This window comes from Penaeus monodon, chromosome 24, assembly GCF_015228065.2.
Source record: "Penaeus monodon isolate SGIC_2016 chromosome 24, NSTDA_Pmon_1, whole genome shotgun sequence".
Lineage (NCBI taxonomy): Eukaryota > Metazoa > Arthropoda > Malacostraca > Decapoda > Penaeidae > Penaeus > Penaeus monodon.
This window is the reverse complement of record NC_051409.1, coordinates 33,863,177-33,863,441: the sequence shown is the minus strand read 5'-3', so window position 1 is coordinate 33,863,441 and position 265 is coordinate 33,863,177.

Sequence of the window (265 nt, the reverse complement as noted above, 5' to 3'; positions counted from 1 at the left end):
AATTATGTACATGAGGAATTCTTTTGTTGTATCCACTTCTGCGTAATTATGGTCATGCTTTGTTGTCTTTAAAATAGCTTGCGTGTGAAGAAAAATCATATTTGAAGCACAGTTCCAAAATAGAAATACGTGGTACGTTTATGATTTAAATTCTTGCATTTAATAACATTATTAATCAGTGACGAATTTGGTATAAACCGTAAACCATACTATCCTGTTTGTTTGTGAATATAAATATTTGTGGGAGTGATGAGATAAAAGGTTG